At 38.5% G+C, this 24,315-nt stretch overlaps 1 long non-coding RNA gene and 1 other non-coding gene across 2 annotated transcripts; one reads left to right on the top strand and one right to left on the bottom strand.

Annotated features, from left to right (window-relative positions):
• The first annotated feature begins 4,315 nt into the window (after nucleotides 1-4,315).
• trnak-cuu (transfer RNA lysine (anticodon CUU)) lies at nucleotides 4,316-4,388 on the top strand. The gene has a single exon. It is a non-coding gene; the product is annotated as a tRNA-Lys (tRNA).
• Nucleotides 4,389-14,594: 10,206 nt separating this feature from the next.
• Nucleotides 14,595-23,298, bottom strand: LOC127442311 (uncharacterized). Its single transcript, XR_007897470.1, has 3 exons — nucleotides 22,964-23,298; nucleotides 22,370-22,821; nucleotides 14,595-15,921 (listed from the first exon to the last, which is right to left on the bottom strand). It is a non-coding gene; the product is annotated as an uncharacterized LOC127442311 (long non-coding RNA).
• Between the last annotated feature and the right edge of the window lie 1,017 nt (nucleotides 23,299-24,315).

Here is a 24,315-nt window from a genome sequence, read left to right as displayed (position 1 = left end):
GGCTTCGATCCAGAGACATTCAAAGAACTCCGCACCGCTACAGACTTAGCGCTGCGTGCCACGAAAGTCACTGCGCAGGTCATCAGCAAGTCCATGGGCAACTTGGTATTTCTGGATTGACATGTATGGCTGACCCTCACAGAAATGAGAGATAAGGAAAAAGTCACTCTGTTGGATGCTCCAGTGTCTCCAGCCAGCCTCTTTGGTGGCTCTGTGAATAAGTTTTCTGAGTGTTACGTCCCGACTCAGCATCAATCACAGGCTATGAAATACTTTATGCCAAAACAGAGTATATCACAGCCAGTTTGCCCTTGCTCTGTTTTGAGCCAGCGGCCGACTAAAAGCCCCATACCTGCTGCCTCAGCGCTGGCACCTGCCGCCACTGAGCCACCGGTGAGGCCACGCAAGCCATGTCTGCTCCGAAGAAGGCTCAACTGGAGACACAAAACACTGTTCCCCTTCTTCCCATTGCTGTTTGTCGGGAAAGGAATATTGCTGTTCATAATATTCTTCAAAATGTTGTTTCTGTGTCTTGCACTCAAATAAATGCAATAAAAAATGCAATAAATGCAAAAAAGAATACAGCACTTGTTGCAAATACACGAGATGCTCATACATTCTCAATAAAGAGCCCTTTTCCTCTTCAAAGCCCACACATTATGCGCAACCGCTTCCCTATGGTGAGCGACGCATTATATCATACGGTGAACAAACCAAATTGCCCTCTGTCCCTTTACAAGGACGCGTGGCGAGCCCTAAAGGGTATTTCAGAATGGGTGCAAAAAAACAAACGAACATGGTTATACGATCCAATTTGCATGCCGGCCACCCCGTTTCAACGGCATTCTGTCTTCCACGGTTTCGTCCGAAGATGCTCCAATGTTATGAGCCGAAATACACAATCTCCTCGGGAAAAGCACGATAGAGGTTGTGCCAAATTGTCAAGCCCAAAAAGGGTTTTACTGAAGTTATTTTCTTGTCCCAAAGAATTCTGGATCTGAGACATTTGAATCATGCACTCACAAAGCGCCCATTCAAAATGATTACTCAGAAAAAGATCTTATTGCATGTATGCCCACACGATTGGTTTGTGTCGATAGATCTGAAGGATGCATACTTTCACATCCAAATCGTACAACATCAAAGGATGTTTTTGAGATTTGCGTTCGAGGGAACATCATATCAATTCAAAGTCCTGCCCTTCGGACAGTCTCTGGCTCCTCGCACATTCACAAAGTGCATCGATGCAGTTCTCGATCCTCTGAAACTGAGTGGCGTGAGCATCTTGAACTACCTCCATGACTGGTTGTTACTGGCACAATCAGAGGCTCTGTTATGCCAGCACGGAGACTTACTGCTTCAATATCTAAACAGCTTGGGCCTCAATGTGAATTGCACGCTCTCCCCCAGCCAACAAATCTCCTTTTTGGGAGTCCGCCTCGACTCTACGTGCGGGCGCGCGCACCTCACAAGCGAGTGCGTTCAGGCCATTCTACAGAGTCTGTCTCAGTTCAAACTGGGGAGAACACTTCAACTGAGGCTGTTTCAAAAAGCTTTGGGGTTTATGGCGGCAGCAGGCCATTAGGTCTCTTACAAATGAGATATGAACGATATGAACGATATGCTTGGCCCCATGGGCTCATGCGCATCACTATATCCTACCACTGTATAGCTGCTTTAGCTCCTTGGACAGCCCCTGCCTTTTACCAGCGAGGTGTCGCGCTGGGGTAGATTGTCAGGCAGAAAGTGGTGACTACAAATGCTTCCAACACAGGTTGGGGGGTGGTGTGCAATGGACGCCCAACTTTCGGCACCTGGACAGGTGCGAAGAAAGTGTGGCACATCAACCACCTAGAGCTATAAGCTGTATTTCTAGCCTTAAAAGCTTTTCAGTCAGAAATAGCGAACTGTCATGTCCTGGTTCACTCAGACAACATGACAATTGTGGCATATATAAACCTCAGAGGCAGAAATCATTCACCGCCTCTGTTGAGACTGACGCGTCACCTCCTCCTATGGAGCGAGTGTCATCTCCTCTCCCTAAGAGCGACATATGTCCCAGGCCACCTGAATTATGGCACTGACCTATTGTCACACCAAGGGGTGATACCGGTTGAATGGAGACTGTATTGAGGATTTGGGAAATATTCTGCAAAGCAGCCTCAGTGGGGAATACCCATTGTCCCATCTGGTACTCGAAGTCCCAAGCCCTGCTGGGAGTGGACACAATGGCCCAAAAATGGCCAGCGAAGCACAAATTTGCGTTTCCACTGGTGTGCCTGATTCACTATATCATATGCAAAGTCCAAGTGGACAAGGAAACGATTCTATTAGTTGCACAGAAATGGCCCAACCAGCCATAGTTTCCAGAAATGATAGAGATGCTGTACAGCTCGCCATGGGAGGGATCTCCTCTCTCAGGCGCAAGGCACAATCTGGCATCCCCAGCCCAAGCTGTGGAACCTGCATGTGTAGCCCCTGAACGGAGCGCGCTAAATCATGAACGCCATTTTACAGGCCAGAGCACCGTCCACAAGACGCCGCTATGTGCTAAAATGGAATGTGTTCTCTGATTGGTGTCACTCACGTGGCTAAGACACAATAAGTTGCCCCATACGTGAAATTCTCATATTTCTTCAAGAGCGATTAGATGCAGGACTCACTCCGTCAACGCTTATAGTGTATGTGACAACTATATCTGCATATCATGCACATGAAGCCGGCGCTACTATAGTCAAGCATGATTTAATCATAAAGTTCCTTAAAGGAGCAAGACGATTAAACCCACCTCGGCCATCTACAGTCCAAACTTGGGACTTTAGTCTTAAAAGCTCTCGCAGGGCCCCCCTTCGAACCTTTGGACTCTGTTGATTTGCGCATGCTCTCCATTAAGACCACACTACTGCTGGCTCTGGCCTCAGTAAAACGGGTCGGTGACCTGCATGCACTATTAGTCGAAAATTCATGTCTGGAGTTTGGCCCTAGTCTTTCAAAAGCCACTGTCAAACCCAGAAAAGGCTATGTGCCTAAGGTTCTAACCACGCCCTTCAGAATTTAGGTGGTTCATCTTCAGGCCTTCTTCCCTCCATTTAATTCAGATGAGGAACAATCATTGCATTTGTTATGCCCTGTGCGGGCGCTACACGCATACATTGAGCATACCTACCAGGTCTGATCAGCTCTTTGTATGCTATGGAGGATGCACAAAAGGAATGTCCATCTCCAAGCAAAGACTTTCTCACTGGATTGTTGATGCAATTGCCCTGGCTTATGAGTCGCAGGGTAAGACTTGCCCAGTTGGTGTTAAAACACACTCAACTAGAGGCATGGCCTTCTCATGGGCATGGACAAATGGTGTGTCCTTCAAGACATATTTTTTGCAGAAGGATGGTCTTCTCAAAACACATTCGCAAGGTTTTACAACCTAGACATAACGTCTCTCTCTTCACAAGTCCTCTTTGTTTAGAGTGCTTGCTATTTCATTGGCCAAATATATACTTATGCTCTTCCCTTTAAGGAGGAGCTCCCCATCTTTTTACACAACCGCCTGCATTCAGTCTGTTGTAATTTACCATAAGTCACAAGCATTACATTATAAATAAACTCCCTTCCGACTGGGTTCGTGAAAGAGTTCATTCATACTATATAACTATAGTTTATATTAATTATGAGTGCTCCCCTCCTGGCCCAACACGAGGGTCACTCACTGTGGCATACTCATGTCGGTCGCCGTCCCACGAGACTGCAGCGTCATGTTTCCTTTCTGGGAGGTTATGTCGTGTAGTGTGACAATCAACGCAATGTCTCGTTCCTTTCGTCTCAAGTAACCGAGGTTACGTACGTAACCGAGACGTTCTCATCGCAGACATGCATTAAAGGGTTTAATCAAATTCTAACTGGTGAGGTTTCACGAGTCGCCCTATGTATGTACACTCTGTATGGCTCTAAGAGCAAGAGGCTTCTCCAAATGTTTTCTGTGAGAGATAAAGGCAGAAGTAAAACGCATTTTGATCTGTGAAATTAGATGCAAACTTAGCTATAGCCTGAATATCAGAGAAACACAAATTACATTACAAAGTAGAAAAATCATACACATTTTTTTTGAGACATATTAGACTACACATGTAGGCTACTAATGTTTGGTTTGGGCGCCATCTGCTGTCGTAATCCACTAATTGTAAGAATAAAATATAAAGTGTGAAAATTCAGTGTACGACGAAGGGGTGTGATGTAATCACCTTTGAGGAAGAAAGTGTTTTTAGAACAGATGTGTTTGTGTGACATTTAAGAAATTAGAACTTTCCTGACGTTATCAGCCCGGCTAGCTCAGTCGGTAGAGCATGAGACTCTTAATCTCAGGGTCGTGGGTTCGAGCCCCACGTTGGGCGACAGTTTGAATTTTTCGGGGGTGATCTACCCATATACCTTACACTAAAAGCCGAAGTACATGCTTGACACGTTTGCCAAATGGTCAAATTTGTTTCGATTCTGAAGCAATCTTCACCATTATACACATCTTTGCCCAATATTATGTTTTGAAAATTGAATGTTGCGTTCCATGGCATACTGGAAAACTTTTTGACTACTAATTATTTAAGTCCTGAGTTTATTCATTAAATCCAATCATTTCTTTTTCTGTTTGACAGTGGCAGAATAAATGCTAGGTTGTCAGACCTAGCAACAGTAAAAGGGCGGGGCTTAGTTGAGCATCTGTTGCATCCAGCATGTTTCTTGGCCAAGAAAATATATAGAATATTTATTTTAAATCAGCAGAAATTAAGAAAAGAATTAACACTACAATATAATCCCTTCATATTAGAAACAAGAAAACACACAGCAATTTTTTTTTATAAAATATTATTTTGTAACTATTTTTGTCTTATTTCCCAGTAAAATATCTAAACATCCTAAAAACAAGAAAAAATGACTTGAAAAGCAGAATGACTGATGTAAAGATATCAAGTCTTGTTTTCAGAGAAAGAAAAGGGTAAGAAAAATAAACTTCATGAGTGTTTTTTTTTCTTTCCCCATTGGCAAAGAGATTTTTCTTGATGTAAGCATTAACGTTACTAAATTTTTTTAGATTTCTCTGAAAATAAGACTTAGCTAGTTTTAAGAATGTTACTATATTTTTACTGGAAACAAGACAAAAATATTTAATCAGAAAATGTGTGATAGATGCAAATGGATACACCCCTAAGTGACTTTTTGGTCTAGCTGGTCCTATACTTTGGTCTAGGCCCTAAGCCATCTGGTGCACAGGCTTGTTTACCTCCAAGGTAACCATAGCTTCTACTCCTACTTAATTTGAAAATGATGATAAAGATAAACGAACCAATGGCATGGAAAACGAGTCAAACTTTGTCTAATTAGATGTTGATAAATAATTAGTTCTGCATGCCTGGACATGGGGAGAGGAGGTTAGTCCAGAGGGTTGTTAAAAAATATGTCTCCGTGAGAAAATACTTTTGTATGTTATTATGCACAACAGAGCAACAGGAAGTTACAAAAGCAGTCACAAATAATTGCGCTTGAAAAGCCACTTCAATGGGTATTGTATAAAAGTGTGCAGGACAGACCTCTTGCTCTTTCAGACCGAGGGTGGTAGAGGGCGTGAACAGGCAGTGCTCCTCAAGGGCTATGAAATAAAACACTGTTTATGAATATGACTGGCAGCCAGCCAACCAGCTGGTAGAAAATTTTCATGGCCATTAAGGGCGGAAGATCTGCAACAAGGAAGCAGTTAGATTCAAAACACCATCTGAAATGATTTTTTTTTTTTTTAAATTTTATTCACTTTAGTCTAAATTATAATATGTTGTGTAATGATCTATACAGCAAATAAATTGGTTTGCTAGGAATTCAGATGCCCCTCACAGATGAGAGACTGCTAGAGGTTACAATTTAACCCCATAAATAAAGTATAATTCTGACCATTCATTTTATAGATAACAATGTTGATGTTCTGATTCAAAAATGAAAACATGTAAACCTTATCCAGTATCAGAACCTTTTCAAATACTTTTCAATAGTAGCAGCATTATTGCATTTGAAGATAATGTGGAAAAATGGCAGTTAGAAATCTGTTGCGCCCCAAAATGTAAATGACAATAGCCAATGAAAACACAGGCAGTTATAACTAGCTTGGACTAGCAGGGAAATTCAAGACGTTTTCTGACATAAAAGCTGATACCTGTAAACTGATGTTAAATGCGGTAATGATGTGACACTCATCATTTGTCACATCTCATAAAAGTCTCATTAAAAGCTGAAATTCTTGAAAAAAATAAATAAATGTTGGCATATCTAGTTTGGAATAATCTTTTATTATTATTGTTTTGTTTTTTTAAATCAGCAGTAAACCAATTTAAAGGGATTGTTCACCCCAAAATGCAAATTATCTTATTTACTCACCCTCATGCCATCCCAGACCTGTATGACTGTCTTCAGCAGAACACAAACAAAGATTTTAAGTGACTGAAATATTGAAGCTCCAAAAAACACATAAAGGCAGCATAAAATAAATCCATCAGACTCCAGTGGTTAAATCCGTGTCTTTTTAAGCAATCTAATCAGTTTTGGGTGAGAACAGACCAAAATGTAACTCATTTTTCCTGGTACATCTTGTCATTGCAGTCTCTAGGCACGATCATGACTTCAAGCTCGATTACACTTTCTAGTGCTTGCCACATGCGCAGAGCACTAGATGGCACTAGGATGTGTAATCGAGCTTGAAATCATGATTGCCAAGGATACAGCAGATGTCAGGATTTAGGGGAAAAAGGAGTTATATTTTGGTCTGCCTTCATCCAAAAACAATTCGATCACTTCAGAAGATATGGATTACTTTTATGCTGCCTTTATGTGCTTTTGGAGCTTCAAACCATTCACTTGCATTGTATGAACCTACAGAGATTAAATATTCTTCTAGAAGTGTTTGTGTGTGTTCTGTAGAAGAAATAAAGTCACATACATCTGGGATGGTATGAGGGTGAGTAAATGATGAGAGAATTTTCATGTTTAGGTGAACTATCCCTTTAATTTCAAAATATTAATATTTAAAAAAACTTTTCTCCATCAAATCCAAGTTGGGTGGTGTAACCAACATGCAGTTAGCCAATTTGTTGTCATGTGACAAATTTTTATTTTATTTTATGAAAATGCACATTTTGTTCAGGTCAAATTTAGTAACACTACGAAAATGTGACTCAAAAATTGTTTGTTTTGTGAAGTCTTTAGTTGGTAGACATAATCTTTGAAATAATTCTCCTGTATGACTTGCTGGATTCAGCCTAAGGGTTGAACTTATGGTATACTTTTTCACACTAGACTCTGGAGCTGTCTTTAGATATATTTACACTGAATATCCAAATGAATGTTTTCAGTAAAAACTGAATGTACTGTGCTCACTGTTTTAAAGAAAAAGACATTTAGTCCATATATGCACTAAATTACATTTCCAGCAGAGGTCCCTCCAATCAAAATTCTTAACCAGAAGAGCGACTGGCCATGGGGTTTGCGTTGCTTCACTGAATAGCCTTTTCCATCTGACTTAAGTGTTATCAGAGACTGCCCATATAGAAAACCCTCAATGGTCTGGTTCCATTCAGTTTTCTAGTTAGCAGGGAGAGAGAGAGAGAGAGAGAGAGAGAGAGAGAGAGACAAAAAACAAAGATACAGCAAACAAATAAAATGCATAATAACGTGTACAGCACAGGCTTACATTAGCTGATTTGGACACTTTATAGCCTTTAATTATATAGTTTTTTGTTACTTAGTTAAATTATGTTTCTGTTTTATCCACCTTTCTCCTACGTCCCATGATGCTTAGCAAGAAATATGGGCGTTACTTCCCTTGTCAAGTAAACACAGCTGTTGTTGCGGTGTACGTTCATTCTTTCGTTGTGGTGTTGGGATTTTGAGGAGAGCATGTATGATTTCATGAGGCCATACATCAATCACTATATCAGTGTGTTACTGAACGATAATAAACAGCAAAAAAGTCATAAAGACAAAGAATGCACGAACAAAACAGGTGCGCTGTTTCCCCAGATGCAGTTGAGATTTAATCTAAGCACAAAATGATTGGCTGTTTTAGTGGAGTTCCTGTGTTAGTTCAGCTTCAGATGTGTGTGCTTGTCATCTTCTTACCCTGCATGTTCAGATCAGACAGACACACTGAGGAACAGCTATTAAGTTCTCATCTTTGGGTATGTAATCACTGTTTCAAGTTTTCTGATCGGACGGTTATTTCCTTTTAAATCCACACTAAGTTTAAACATTTATTCGGCGGGTGATTGACCACTGATGAGAGGTGGCGCTTTGCTGCTGTCCGGGACGCATCAGGACGTCGTTTTAAACCTCAAATGCGATGTGGTTTTTGACTACATCTATGTGGGTTTTTCCAATCACAAAACATTTTGCACCCCATTTACAACTATATTTAGCGCTGATCATTTGTGATCGGATTATCCGAAACGCGTCTTATTACCAGCTGTAAACAGGGTCAAATATGACTGCAGCCAGAGCAAGGGAATACTGTAGAACAATTTACGGCGGAAGTCCCACCCACATTAGTTTCCCCAGTAAGACCCCCAGGAATAAGGTGGATACAATAAGTAAAGGCCAAAGTATACTTCGGGTATCCGCGTTGCGGATCCCTCCGCGCACGGTATGTGTGATGCAAATTGTGTCATCAGCACAGTTGCGGCCTGACCGCAACTGATGCGCCGCTTAGGTTATCTTGACTTGCACGAGCGGTCCTCAAATGTGCGCATCGTCTGCGCATGCGCTGGCCATTGACCGTACAAAAAGAGTCACAAAGCAGTTGTAGTGCGCATGCATCCAATGCATTTCTATAGACCTTTTTCACAGACTGTGATGACGCGTTTCCGCCTAATTTATCAGTGTAAATCTCGCATTTTTTTAAACATTATACATTTTTTAAATATTGAGTGTAAATTTATTACATTATGCTTTGTGTTATATTACCTTGACATTAGTACATTTGAACAGTACATTTGGCATCTTCTCCCATTTTACTGTCTTAATCCACTGCTCTCTATTTTTTTCCTCTTCTTGAAAGTCATTCAAACGTAAGAGTGGATTTTTTCTTTTGGTCTTGGAGCAAATGGGTAAGTGAAAATAATATTTGCAGTGATCTCCCATTCACCGCTGTCGAAGTTTACCCTGCAAACGTTTACTTCCGTGTTCCAAAACCCAGAGTGTGGAAAAGGTCAATTAGTTCGCAGTCAGAAGAGTATACTCAGAAAGGCAATGCAGACGGATCACGGAAAAACGAAGTATAGCCAGGCCTTTAACCTTGCCTTATAACGTTTGCGATCTACTCTCATTGCAAGAGATGACCAAAACCTCTCAACCTGTTCTGAAAGCAGCTAAAGCAATATTTTACCAGTCAGCACAAATAATAATAGTTATGGGTATCAAATTGTCTCTTTGCCAAGAGATAACTGAATGAATTAATTCTCTCACAATGGCCTACAGACTAGAAGGAATGAGATTACACAATCTTATTATGGGAACATACATTAAGCTTTTGCATTTCATATCACTGTCAGCGCATCATTGTAATTTTCTGCGGCATCTTTCAACAAGAGTTTTACCATTTTATGTTAACTTTTATGAAGCGTCACAGATTATTATTATTTTTTTCATTCTCTCTAGCTTATTAAAGAGATCATTTGAACCTGGTCTCATTGAATTGTGTTACTATACCTACATTTCTTAAAAATTATTTTTGTGTGTCTTGTACCTATTGCAACTTTTCCTAGTTTCCTAGTGAAAAAACACTATAGGTGCTACAACGATGACTTTTATGGCCATACAGTTTAACATACATAAACAACTACAATTACAGTTGAACAATACAGTAGACAGTAGAAATTTGCGTGCTCAAAGCCTAGCATGACCACCCCTTTTTCCTTAAAAATGTCATCTGTTTGGGAGAACATTTAACTCATTTTTAGTGCCACACAGTGGAAATTTTACCTCTGAACTGCTGCAATACATGTAATGAACCACAAAATATAATTTTGCAAAACATTTTGCCACAGTCACGTAATTTTCATAGGATCAGGCTAAATAGTTAACAGAAAAAATCACCCATCCTTATATTGCTCCAAACCTGGCATAGGACTTTCTTCAGTGGAACAGGGTGGCCAGTGTGGGGGAGGAGCTCTTTTGTTCTGAGCGGCATTGAGGCTAATCTAAAGACCTGTGATGGACGTCTCTGGTGGCACAGACTGCTAGACTCCACCCCTGAGAGCAAGGGATGGGGGATAGCATGAGAGGGCATGGGGGAGGGGCAGGAGGAGGCAGCAAGGGCTGGGGGAGGGGGAAGGTCATTAGTCAGCATGGCGAAAAGGAGAACAGCAGGACACAGTGCCACACATTACAGCCCCACCACTTCCTGCATTGTCCTCACTCACAGGCCAATTGACTGCTGGAGGATTCACCGAGTTAAGTTTTAATCTCTTAAAGGGGCTGGGACACCTGTTTTGTCATGGTAATCTAGAGCGTTGGGCAGGTAAGGTATGTTACACATGTAAATGAATGACCTGTCCAATGTTTATCTCTCAAAGGAGATAGGAAGGTTTGTTTTTAAGATTAGGCATGTTCCTTTGTGTCTTCCCCCCAATTTTATGTATTCCGAAAGGTTTTCAACTTTTGGTGACCTGCGATTCTGTGTTTGGATTAATATAGGCCATCTCTGCATGTGTAACCGTGTGAAGAGTAAATTTAATATTTTTCTGGCCAGCTCCATCAAAAATGACCTTTACTGCTCACAGCATGGCACCACAGCAACAGACACCTGCTGTTCTATTCCTTAAAGAGCTACGAGGCCATCAAACCACACATCTCTCTCACAGCAGACACCCTAAAGAACTTTATTTGTGCTTAAGAATGTATTTTACGCTCGATCGAGACTCAGTCGATTGAAGAATGGAGTGAGAAGTTAAATGTAAACTGGCATTGATGACAGTATTGGTTAGTGTTTGGGTACTGATACTGAACGTCTCAGTGTGAGAGTGTCTATGTGATGAAAGAACTCAGGGCACAGACATGGTCAAGACTTATGGATGGGTTTGTGTGTCAAACTGATAAAGAGATGCAGCTGGAGGGGAAACCAGCCCCACTTGGGTGCCAGAAGATGACAGGCAGTATAACCCTAAGAGCATAGATGGAAAGGATGAATGAAAAGTACAAAAATGGAATCAAGAAGCTTTACATGGTGGTCAAAAAAACAGACAAAGATGTTTTGTGTAACCCTTTGGATCTTTAGTGAACCGGGACCTCATTCCATCCCCTTTACCTCATCCTTTTTATATTTCTGGAGTTATGCTCCACCTTTTTAGTATTTCTCAACCTTTCTCTTATAAATATTGTAACAATAAAAAAATGCCAAAATTAAAAAATAAAAAAATTATACTTTCTAATCGCTTAGTTACCAAAAGTTTATAGGGTTGTTAGTGACCCAAGATATGTAATAATTTTGTAAACTGTAAATACTGTTATGCATGAAAATGCGTGAAAATCCCCGTCTGGCGCCAACAATCATGCCACGGTCGAAATCACTGAGATACATTTTTTTTCCACATTCTGATCTGTATCTGCATGATTTTATGCATTGCACTGCTGCCACATGATTGGCTGATTAGATAATCGCATGATGTAGGTCAGGGTACCGGGTCCTTAAAAAGCTTTTAATTTACTTTTTAAAATTTAAGGACATAAAAAGTCTTAAATATCTTAAATAAATTACAAGAAGTCTTAAATTTCGTTTGCTGAGGTCTTACATTTTGGGGCGTGAATAGAGGAGACACTTAAAACAGTCAAAATCATCATCTCGCTTTCTCTCTCTTGTGCATCCATCATTTAGCAGCTGATGCTTGAGTTTAGTGTGAGAGTGCGCAGGGAAGCGCATTTTTACTGAACTTACGAAAATGCAAATGGCGTTATTTTGCATCTCTGTAAGCGAGCGTTGCGCTAACACTATCGCTCCTGTTTATAATCGACAAAGCTGTCAACGTTGCAATTTGCAAGCGCACAATGTTGGAGCGTCTTTTGAAGCCTTTCAAATCGTGGCGCATCCTTATTTTACATTACCGTTGATAAGAATTGTAAAGCTAACAGAACTACTCAGCTGCAGAGTTACTCCTATTATATCTCTCATCTCCTCCTCTCTAGATCTGACATATACAGATATTTTCTCTGCCATCTGAATCAGTAAATGTAATTTATTTTTTAATATACAAAGCAATATTATAATTATATACATATTATAATATTAATAATATACATAAAATGAAAATATATGATCCATTTTTAATATTTAGTATATAATCTGTTTTCAATATACATCATAACTAATTATGCAGCAGAGTTCTCTTTCATAATTTAATCTGTTAACATTTTCAATACATCTTGTCAACTTTAAATGGCCATTTTTAAGATAACTGATGAGTTTTGAATTTTACTTGAGATATTTCTCACAAAAATTATAATTATCACTTACCTTCATGCTGTTGCAAACCTGTATGACTTTCTTATTTCAGTGGATATCAAAAGGAGATTTTAGGGAGTTTCAGTCACCAATCACTTTCATTGAATGAAAAACAAGATGCAGTGACAGTGAATGTTGACTGAGACTGAACATTTTGCTTAACATCTTTTTTGTTCCATGGCAGAGAAAAATACATACAGACTCAAGGGTGGGTCTATAGACCAATCTTCTTGTTTACAAAACTGTCAGCGCAGTAAGTGGCAGAAAACCTGCTGACTGTTGTTAGATTTGACAGATTAGATGAATAAACTAAAGTATGACACAAAACCATCATAAATACAAATATATTCTTAGCAATACAATTACTATACTGAACAAAAATATAAACACAACATGCAACAATTTCAAAGATTTTACTGAGTTACAGTTCATATAAGGAAATCAGTCAACTGAAATAAATTCATTAGGCCCTGATCTAATCAATGCGTTATGGAAAATTTCTGGGATCTTTTATTTCAGCTCATGAAACATGGGACCAAAACTTTACATGTTGCGTTTATATTTTTGATCAGTGTATAATTAAATGAGTTAATAACAAACATGTAATCATGTTCGCTATACATTTTTGCTGCAAAGTTGTGAGTTGAAATGATCTCAGTCCAGTCAGCTCTGTTGATGGCTTGAAGCCACAGCAGTCAGTAAGAGCCCTCAGAATCATTTTTCAACAACGTTATTCAATAAAAGTTTACTTTTTACGCATTATTTTTACCACCTTTCATGTTTGACATAAGCGGTGACATTGCCAAAGCATTGGTCTATTGCGTCACGTCTTGCTGGGAAGCAAGTGACTAAAGAGAAGGGTCACAATATAGGCTACATACTTTAGGCTACATGCATTCTTAATGAATTCATTTAGAGTTTTAATGTTGTATTAACTTATTTTAAAAAAGAAAACACATAAATGCACAATAAAATATAAAAAACATTTCCAGAGACATCCAAGTAGCCTCAGTGGTTTTGTATTTACCTGCTAATGAATTATTTAATGTGTGTTTATTATTATTATTATTGTGGAAGTAGTCTTAATTTTTATTTTATTTGGCCTTAAAAGGTATTAAAAACCCTGGTAGGTGTCCAGGTGTTCCTAATAAAGTGCTCAGTGAGTGTGTATACTTTGCTAAAGACCCGAGGTAATAAGCTGCCTCCTAATTTCAGAATATGCACTGGATTTGATGAAGAACATACTTCTCAGCCGTTAATAAAAGTACATTATTTTGGTATACTGGTAAGTAATGTGGATTTCTGGACATATATAATACAGGAACATGGGCACTGTCCCGTGACCACAATAAATGACAGGAACAAGAACCACAGAAATAAAGTACAATTCAACCAAAAGGAACAACTTTCTTGTGGCACTTACACTTGAAAAGAGCCATCCAAATCGTGGTTCTCCTCCATTTTTTAAATTCAACGTTTTGAAAATGATGTCACCTCAGCTCCCGTGGCATTATAGGATAGTGAAGTGTCCAGTGGATGCGCACTGTTGAATCTCACCAGATGTAGTAGATCATTTGGGTATTTCTCGCTGATTCTTTTATTAATACTGAGGATTCTGACGTACTGCTTTTGACATATTGAGCCCTCTTTTAAGAGCACAGTGCTATGCCTTCAGTCATACACACAATCAATGGCCATGGCCATGAAGTTTTGGTATTTTTGTGCAAGTATGTGCTAAGTCTAGGCACAAGTGGGTTTGGCAACATTTTGCCAAGTGCAATTTAATTCAGAGGTTTTTCTCCGGTTATTCCACTGTCTGCATCCTATTATATACTGTAGTCTATTACCAGTCAAGCACCAGTGATATAAACAAAGACAGCACATTCATAAGAATTTGGTAGTGTAAATGGACTGTATGCAATGATTTAGAAGAATAGCAATATTGACATACGTTCTTTTATGCATTAACCTTGTTGAATGTGACGCTCCTTTTATATGCATGGAAAATGTCAGGATTTTCATATATGCTCAGTTAAATGATAGAGAATGTAACTGAGAATAATAATAATAATAAAAATAAAAATTTTTATCTACTGACACAAATAATGGCTAGTATTAAAAGTGATTTTATCGGAATGCACTTCTTACCGGTCGATTTTGATTTACAAACAATTATAAACTAGAAATATTTCTAAATTCAGATAACAATTCAAACTAAACGAAAATATAATCACAATAACGAAGTGGTAAAAAAAACAAATAAATAAATCATACCAAATCTAAACATTTTACTCCAACTTCTTCCACCAACTTCCACTAACTTCTTTTGCAGACATAAAAATTACTCTACGACAATAGGTGAAAAAAATACCAATATAAATGAGATCTTAAATACAATTGTAAATATAAACAATAATAACTGAAAAATAAACTATGACCTATAGATAGTTTAACACAACAGTGATCGTCATGCACATAATTTGATGTTCCACTATATTTTCAGAGTTCTGACGTGAACTTTATAACCACCTGCCGGTGAAATCTCCAATATGCAAATGTAGGAACTGAGTTTAGACTTTGCACTACTTTTGAAATTCTAATCACAATGACCTATTTCTCATGAAAATAGCAAATTGTGCTTTGCGGCACTTCATTAACATACAGTATACCCAAAGTTTGCGTGCATACACCCACAGTAGCGCAAACACTCCCACCCTCGCCCACTTGCGCTGGCACGAAAATTGCATTTAGAATAAGCGCTCTCATGCAAATTGGATAAGACATTGCAGATGGTCGTAGTGTGTAACTCTGCACTTTGTGCACTCATGAAATAGAGCCCACTATTTACTATGCATATTTGGGCGCGAGTGAGTAGTGTTAGACTGGTTATGCAATTTCAACATATCGGCCATAAAGCAACCCACTCTGTAAAAAAATTGCTACTGATTGAACTACTGATATGACTGGAGTCTAAATCTATTGTGTGTACATAATTTTAAACATTTTTCAAAAATATTATTCATTTCCTTGTTTAAAAATTTTTTTTAATGAGGGAAAAATTACTGAGTAATTACAACATAATCATGCTGAGACTTGAGGATTTAACATCATTTAGTTACACAGATGACAAACTGAGATGTGCTAAGTTATGCAGTCCTTTCCCCACCTCCACTGCAACAGAAGTTGAGCAAAATATTCTGCAACAAATCTTTCTGGGTCAACAGGCCATAATGATGGTGCTTGTGCAGCCAAGAGCATTTAATTTCACAATGAAATACAGCCGTTCCCTGGGGCCACACAGCTCACAGACACTGGCTTTAGGCAACATGGCTTCTGATGAGTCATACCTGTGGTGAATAATCTGTCTTCATCTGCACTGGATGACAGGCACAGACCAGCTAGGCCAGAATTCACAGCAGAAACAAGAAATGAAGATTTTTATCAAATTTTTGCATATGCACAGTAAGTTTGGGCCATGAAAAACAATGCAAAGCAAAAGCTTTGTGTAACCTATTTTATTTTTATGTATTTAGTGGAGTCCAAAAGTCTAAAGATGGATTTAAACTTCTGCGTCAAACATACGCTGCAGGCTATGTGTCGCTACTGCAGTTACGTCACATGATGTAGCGTCACATTTTTTCCAAGATAATTTTAAGATCTATGCATCGTATCACATTGTACTTTGACTTGTTTTAATTGGCTGCATTCTACTGTTTTTATATTCCGTTTATGTTTCATTAAGTTACGATTGAAAACGTGACAAAAAAACATCCGTTTACAACTTCTAAAAGCTTGTAATCTTTTTTCTCAGGGCTTTTACTCAATGTATTTGGTCTGTGAGTGAAACAATATTTATTGTATGCTACACAAGACCTTTCCAATTTGTACAATGTTTTGACCATATGTTTGACAGTATAGTGGACAGTAAATAATAATATTTATAAGTTATGAAAGCAGAACACTTCTAATTTTAGCCAATTAAAAGGCAACTGTTAAGAGTTTATTATACTGTCTATATGCTGTATACATTGTATGTATTTTCTTTATACAAGTCCAGCTTCTAAGCTTTAAAACGACACTCATTTTGTGTTGGTCAAGCGAGAAGTTATTCATTCATTTGATGTTTTCTTTATTCCAGTGCAGAGCATCAAAGTATGCCAAAATATTTATTTACATTATTTAAGCGACTCAAGAGCAAGCAAACAGTATATCCATGATTTTTTTTCTCTTTGCATGGCAGACATGTATAATAAGTAATACATATCTAAATCTCAACATGTTCTCATACTTTGAACTTGTTTTTAATACTACAATAATTTAATACACACTTTTTAACCCACGATTACTTTGCTTTTGTTTATTTAAGAAATGTATAATTATTATAGAAAATGTTCTTCAAAAAATGGCTAAAGACACAACTTTTCTGTAAGCACTTGACCATACAAACAATAATGTTACTAAAAAAATAATAATAGATTGTTGTACTCTAATCGCTGTCTTGGCTAATACTTTTCTGATGCAATTGAGACATTTTGTAATGCAGCACTTTTTGAACTACTGCCTCAAGACAAATTGCTTATGTTGTTATCATTCCTCATTTTGTAAGTTGCTTTGGATAAATGCATCTGCTAAATGAATAAATGTAAATGTAAGAATTGCTGACAATTTGTGATGATTTAGAGCTATTTTTAGCTTGATTTCAACAATCAACCAAATTTGTGACACTGACCGTGTTAACTCTTTTGTACAAAAGGTCAAATTTCCTTGCTTCTTTTGAAGCACACAAGATGCTCCTTGGAACATTCAAAATCATACAGGGATAATATGGATCATCAGGTTTTGCACAAACTTGAGTGCATGCCATCAGTAAAGCATTTCTCAATTTCATGTAAACATTTAAATTCAAATAAATTGTTATGCTGATAATATTTGTAATGAAAAATATAAATTGCCAAATAAAAGCATTTTCACTGTATAGTCTACATCTAGGGTTTCCCTAATATATAAGCACATTCCTATTTTTATATCCCTCTTTTCTAAGGGTAACTAGAAGCCATCAGTAGTTAAGTTGGCATCTGTCTGCCCTTCTGTGTGAAAGCGTGTGAGTGAAGTATGAGAAACAGGGCAGCCGAGAAGTCGGCATGACACTCATCACCCAGTCTGCGATTGATGCTCTGCCTCTCGCCCTCAATGTCACGCACGACACATCCGTCTCCGGGGGAAACAGGAGGTGTGAGAGCGTGTGACAGCTTTAAATCCCCTCAGCCGGGGAGAAGGACATCAGCACTGCATCTGATAGAGCCCCGCAAACGTCCCTCCCCCTTCCTGTGTCACCGGCACAGGATAATGTGATCAATCACGTAACCAAGACGGCGAGGCACTAGGTCGTCAAGGCGACCGAAAATCGCTCTATCGGAAAGCTGCAGAAACAGTGGGCTTGGCCGAATCCAGCTGGAAATGACATGTTTATTGGCTCAGAAAATGAATCAGCTGGCCAGAGCCTGACATTTCAAGAAAACAGAAGTTTTTAGGATCATTGGCTGGGTGGGTTAGACGGGTGGCCAGAGATATGGATGCTATATAACTTATAGCTTTTTGTGACTCGTCCCCCAGAATAATGTTAGAGGAGAGATAAAGTCATCGCAGGTCATCGGGATCACATTCCCTTGGATTACTAGAACCCTGAAGGCTCCCCTCTGAATATTAAATCAGTTCTGCTGTTGAACAGAGCAGATAATAAATGTGTTAACAGATAGAAGATCTAGCTCTCCCCATACTTTAGGGATGTTTGCAGCGAGTACACTAAGCCCCGGGCTTGCAGAGACAGATCTGTCACAACAGCTAATGAGCCTTGCTCGTTAAGGGAGTGTCTACCAATTAGATGATTATGTAATACCAATTTTGATTAGTTGCACCTCAGTGCCTCCAGTCATCTCTTCTGAGAGACTGTTCTTACATCCGTGAACCAATTCTGCAGAGTGACCATGATTTTCAGAATCAAAAAACATTTCATTCATACATTGAGTCAAAAATGCGATCAGTCCTGTGGGGTGTTAAAACTTTCAGATGACATATACCACCATCATTGAGGATGAACAGGGGTGGACTGGGAAGAGAAATCAGCCCGGGATTTTACATAGAAAGTGGTCCAAAAGTTGTTGGTGGGGGGGGGGTCTCTTTTCTGCATATCGCTGCCCCCTTAGGCATATAGCAGTGCCGTTTTGTGGCCCATTCTGCATAAAGCGGCGGCTCATTTCAGCTTATCGCGGCCCATTCAGCCCATTTTGCGGCCGGCCCACTGGCCTGCCTGGTTCTCCCGGTGGCCAGTCCGCCCCTGGTCGGCCCCAAAGTGCATCGGCCCACCGGGAAAATGCCCGGTATGCCAGATTACCAATCCAGCCCTGAGGATAACTACAGGTACACTGAACCTATAATAAAAGGAGACAGCGGTTCGTTGTCACTAGAACTACATCTAAGGTTTTGAGACAAAAGTCCAGTTACACTTGGTGTTTTCTCTAGAAATGGTTTTGTATAAAATTAGAATAATGCTTGTGAATTATATCCTCCGCATTGCATCATATTTTTGCTATAGCTGTTGGGTAAACAAGTGAACACAATAAACTCCCTCTATCATACATTAAGGAAAAGCCAGTGATTGATACATGGAATTAAACATGCTTCACAACTGAAAAAGTTTGTTTCAATAAATTTTTAGAATTAATCTGTTCAACGTGTTTCACCTATGTTTAGGTGCAATCTCTTTCTGCTTCCATTTTCTCACAAAATGTGTGTTTTTGCCTTATCTATAACTCACTATGGGTCAACACAGTCAGATAAAATGAACGAATGTGTCAAATGTTTATCCGAAATATAGACAAATCTGGCATTTACTTCATTAAATAAATGGGTGAATTAAGACTACAGGATAGGTAAACTAAATTTTCATCACAGTCAGACAGTAGAACCTACTTAAAATGAAGCAAATCACCTAAAAATCTTAAACAATAGCCCCGTTCACACATGCAACCAGGTAAATTACAGGAAAATCACTGGGTTGCCTTTACTGGTAAATGTACCAAATGTGCTCTTCACACATACCATCAATAAGGAAATTTATAGTTAATGATACAACTTCACATTAAGTAAAATTGCCAGAGCAACATTTACCAGTATTTTCAAAAGGGTTGTGTTCACACATGACATCTAAACTAGAAATTGTAGGTAATTTTCTGGAAAAGGCTGTATGTGTGAACACAACTAATGTCTTACAGTTTGTTGGAGTTGACAGGAAATTAGAAGCACAATTTAGATTTGATTTGTTTTATTTAAAGCTTTTTTTTTCCCTTTTTTTTTTTTTTTAAATGTTTAAGCTTACAGTAACCCTTTCAAGTGATTTTTATAAAGAAAATGTGGAAAATTTTACCAAACAATTTGGGCAAATCAGCTTCATAAAAGGTGAATTTGCTGAAAGGTGAGTAGTTTGCATCCATGTGAAGGAGGACTTTGATTTTGGCTGACTTTTAAATGTTTTCATAAATATCTGACAGTGTTGACAAAAAGTAAGGACACATGATTTAAATAATGAATTCATGTTGCTACTGTTCATATTTTAAAACCTAACTGCAGGTAAAGTTGCAGGACATGTTTTGTCCCATGTCCCAAGAATTAGTGCTTTATTATGGTTGATTTTAACCAAAAAAATGTCCTGTTCTTAGGAGAATATTTTGTCAGCACAGGTGTCAGCTCAAGGCAAGTTGTCACTTGTGTTTTTAATGTCATACATTTATAAAATGTATTAATTATTTGTTAGCCTAAACAATTAGAGATTTTGTACGTTACCTTTAACATCTTTTTCTTTTTTTTTTTTTTGTGCTGAAAATCCTATATACTGAAATAGAATGTTTAATGGCAGGTGACAATTTAGTCCCAAATGGTGCAACAACATACTGTATAGAGGCATGTAGTCACAAAGCGTCAATTTGCATTCAACAAACTGTATCTTTTCCACTGTTTTCACCCAGGAAAAAAAAGAGCTTTTTGCAGCCAAGAAATTTAGGTTACTTATGTGTCTATATATATATACAAATAATTTAAATATAAACCAACCCTGAGATACATTCAGTCAAAAGTGTGACAACTAGCCCCAGTCTCCCCACAGTTTTTTACTTTTTTTATTTTTATTTTTTTATTTAAATGGCAATTGTTTGAAATTATAACAAAATTATAACACAGTATATGAAAAAATAATTTGTTGCGAGTTTTTCCAACCTAAACATTTTAAAGGAATAGTTCACCTAAAACTGAAAATTCTCATCATTTACTAACCCTAATGCCATCCCAGATGTGTATGACTTTCTTGCTTCTGCTGAGCACAAATTAAGATTTTTAGAAGAATATTTCAGCTCTGTAGGTCCATATATGGCAAGTGAATGGTGACCAAAACTTTGAAGCTCCAAAAAACACAAAGTCAGCATAAAAGTAATCCATACGACTCCAGTGGTTTAACCCTTTTGCACATTAGTTTTTCCTGTACTGATGGATTCTCCAGCATGAGTTCTTTAATGTGCGCTGTAATTTAAAGAAATATTACCTTACACTTCACAGCAGATGCACAGGAGAACAGATTATATATTATCAAACATATAATGTGATTTTTAGATATTTACAATGATTTATTAAGATGCGATAGCGAACGCGACTGCCGGCTATGCACAGCGCCATGTTGTTTACATTGCAATGCAGCAAGGGATTCTGAGTTCATGAAGCATAAAAGGTTCTAAAAGCCTAGCCCTTCCACTTTTTTTGCACTGGAAGTGGTGAGAATGAGTGACGGACAGAAAAGAAGGCTCGAGTGGACTCATTTTTGCATCTTTGTTAGACGTCAGAAAACATGGCCTCATCACTGCATAAAAACATTGCACTATGAAGGTAATGGGCTTTAAACTTTTATTTAGTGATTGTTTCAATGTTTTTAACATGAAAATATAAAGATATTGTGATGTTGGAAAGTCTATTTGAGCAGCTGGTTAATTATGACAACTGCTTCAGTCTCTCTCTGCCTCTAGTTTTTTTGTGCAGCTGTGTTGTATTTTCTGTTGTTAATATCGCTGGTGGTCCTGTTAAAGCGAAAAGAAACGAGTTTTTGCTTCAACGCCCCGTCTCGTGAGCAGCAGTGTAACTACTGTTGCTCTCGTGCAAGGAGCTCTAAAGCTCACATGTAGACTCATGAACACGCACAGGAGATCATCAGTCGGTCAAGAGTTTTACTTAATAATACCTTAGATTTTGATTTGTTTTGCACCAAACCTTATCTCATTCCTTCAGAACAAGACATGAGTCGCACACAAAACATTATTAGACTTCTGAATTATACTTAGTGTTCTTTTGAAGCTTGAAGAGTTGGTCACCATACACTGCCATTGTATGACATCACTGAGCACAATTATTTATTTATTTTCTCAATTTTTTCACAATTTCTCCCTTTGAGTACCAAAAAATAATTAAAGTTAAATGGGGTTATAACAACACAGGGGTGGGTAAACAATGACTGAATTTTCATTTTTGGGTGAACTATCCCTTTAACCACTGGAGTCTTCAAAATGTTGGTCACCATTCACTTGCATTGTTAAGACCTACAGAGCTGAAATAATCTTCTAAAAATCTTTGTTTGTGTTCAGCAGAAGAAAGAAAGTCATACACATCTGGGATGGCATGAGAGTGAGTAAATGATTAGAGAATTTTCAGTTTTGGGTGAACTATCCCTTTAATCAGTCAATGTAATTGCTGAAGCACTGAAATATACAATTGAAAGTGTAATCCCAAGAATCGATTTTTCTTAAATATCACCTTGTGTTTTATCTTTTTGTGGTGAAGTACAGCAGCCTTTTGTCCTCTCTTTCGACTACGACAGCAAAGCAGCTGCTAAGGGAAACGTTCAGTTTGGCCTTCGTGAGAAAGGGGGTCTCCCAAGGGTAGCCTGCCAGCTCTAATCCCAGCGACCCAGCGTTAGTGTACTGTGCTGTGTTGCCATGTTTGACGCACAGTGGCTAACCACAACCTGCCTCCTCGCCAATGACAGACTTCACACTCAGCAGTCAGTGGTTTGTGAAGGAGGCACGATGCCTCTGGTGACGAGCCCCTCTGCGAGCGCCTGCACCATGTGACAAGATGGCGCATAAAGACTAGAAACCACGGAATATTTTCACTGCCACAAAAACCACTCAGACAACACGAGAACCTTCTCTTCATTAAAACAGGAAGCAATGAAAAATACTCCACAGCAGCGGTTCATTACTAGCCTAGAAGGGTAATGAGAAAATGCGCACGTCAAAAAACATAGGTTAATGCTCCAAACAATGCAATTATCATACATTAACACCTCACAGGTGCTTCCACGGCAACAATACAAGGCATCATTTTGACAATTCCTTGCGCAAGTACCTCCTGTCCAAATCTCAAACTTCGACTCCTGCCAAAAGCTGCATGCTGGGTGCACACGAGACCTATGGATTTCACGAGCCACTTCATCGGAAAGTGCAATTATGAAAGATGTCTGTCGAGAGGGGGAAAAAAAACCTTGTTCCAAGCGTTAGGCTCATAATGGCTGGCTACTGGAGCGGACAGAGAGCCCCTGCCATGTCCTGTCGGAGCGCGTTATGTCAGTCGCCCCACAGGACTGATGGTGTTTATGATGGCTAGAGTAAACAGGCCTGTCGGAAACTCTCACTTTCTCTCTCCTTGGCAACCAGGACATGCAGCTCTACTGTTTTGTATAATTCCAGGCACTAAATAAAATTTGTAATGTCTTCTAATAAATTCGTTAAGTATTAAAGCAAAATATATTAAATTTGCTGAATATTGCTCTGAGGGATCTAAAAGTCCAGAAAGCAAGTAGTTTGCACTCAAATTCAACATCTTTGTGCTAATGACAGAAGAGTTATAATTAAAGGAATATTCCGGGTTCAATACAAGTTAAACCCAGTCGACAGCATTTGTGGCATAATGTTGATTACCACACACATTGTGACTTGCCTCTCCTTTTCCTTTTCATGCAGTTTCCAGTGAGGCACTTACAGTGAAAGTGAATGGGGCCAATCCATAAACGTGAAAATACTGTTTCAAAAGAATAGCTACAAGACATAACGTGTATTAACATGAGTTTAATGTGATAAAATCGCTTACTACCCTTTTCTGTGTAAAGTTATAGCCAATTTGACAACTTTATTGCCATTAAGACATAATGTCAACAAACCCTAAAATGACCATAAAAATTACAATTTAAACCACTTTACAGCTCAAATAATACACAAGTTTTAGCAGAAGAATTAATGCAAGTGCTTTTATAAAATGATCAGCTTCACATTTCTGCCTTTAAACCCTCCAAAAATTGGCCCCATTCACTTCTATTGTAAATGCCTCATTGTAACCTCGATTTTTCTTTTCAAAAGAGGAATGAGCTGAAATTAATTTGTGTGGTAATCAACATTATGCCACAAATGCTGTCGATTGAGCTTAACTTGTACTGAACCTGGAATATTCCAAGTTCAATACAGGTAAAAGCTCAATCAATAGCATTTGTGGCATAAAGTTGATTAACACAAAAACTATGGAAGTGAACGAGGCCAGTTTTTGGAGGGTTTAAAAGTCAGAAATTTTTAGCTTATAATTTTATAAAAGTGCTTACAGTAATTGTTTGAGATGTAAAGTTTAAACCAACGTGATTAGGGTTGTTTTAGGTTTTTATGGTTTATGGTGTTACGTCATAGTGGCAACAAAGTTGTAAAATTGGATAT

Source organism: Myxocyprinus asiaticus, chromosome 6 (genome assembly GCF_019703515.2).
Source record: "Myxocyprinus asiaticus isolate MX2 ecotype Aquarium Trade chromosome 6, UBuf_Myxa_2, whole genome shotgun sequence".
In the NCBI taxonomy this organism is placed as follows: Eukaryota; Metazoa; Chordata; class Actinopteri; order Cypriniformes; family Catostomidae; genus Myxocyprinus; species Myxocyprinus asiaticus.
Note: the sequence above shows the minus strand (reverse complement) of the source record. Positions and strands in the feature narration are given on the sequence as shown.